Here is a 918-nt window from a genome sequence, read left to right as displayed (position 1 = left end):
GCTGAGCCCACTGAAGAAGATAACTGCTTCAACTCAAGATCCAAAGGCCCATATCCAAGACTTGAAGAGCCAACTAGAAGATCAGAAGAATAGTATAAATAGGGAGAACTTTGAACTAGAAGGGAGCTTTTTGGGCATTATTAGAATTACTCTCTGTATTTTTTACATTCTCTGCAACTTCTAGTTTAACTTTTCAGAATGCATCTTTGTTCTTTGTTTTCCATTCCCAGAGCTATGAACAACTAAACCCCTTTCATTGGGTTAGGGAGCTCTGTTGTAATTTGATGGATCAATATTAGTTTTTATTACTCTTCTTCTATCTTTTCTCTTGATTTTACTAGTCAATCTTCAAAACTACTCTCTGTATAATTTTACTTTCTCTGCACTTCTAGTTTTATTTTTCAGAATGTATTTTCCATCTTTGTTTTCCATTCCCAGAGCTATGAACAACTAAACCCCTTTCATTGGGTTAGGGAGCTCTGTTGTAATTTGATGGATCAATATTAGTTTTTATTACTCTTCTTCTATCTTTTCTCTTGATTTTACTAGAAAGCTTTCAATCTTCATCCAATTGGGTAGTTATCTTGGAAAAGAAGCTATTCATACTTGGATCTCTTCTGAACCTTGAAAGAGGAATGAAAAGATCATGCTAGAAATGCTTTCTCAAGTTGGACCAAATTGGGTTTGGTTGGATATGGTGACTATAATCCTACCAACACTTGATTTGGGAATGCATGTGGTATAATCAGTGACCATACTTCATCTCTTCTCATGAGCAATTGACCAAGGAATTGGCTATTGATCAAGATTTGAGAGATTGAATTGCCAAGGAATTGGAATTCGATCACTTAAGATTGCCAAGGAGATCAATGAATGCATTGATTGAGGAAGAGATGAAAATGAACTTGATCCGGAGAA

The sequence above is a fragment of the Arachis ipaensis genome, chromosome B02 (genome assembly GCF_000816755.2).
Source record: "Arachis ipaensis cultivar K30076 chromosome B02, Araip1.1, whole genome shotgun sequence".
NCBI classification, from domain to species: domain Eukaryota; kingdom Viridiplantae; phylum Streptophyta; class Magnoliopsida; order Fabales; family Fabaceae; genus Arachis; species Arachis ipaensis.
Note: the sequence above shows the minus strand (reverse complement) of the source record.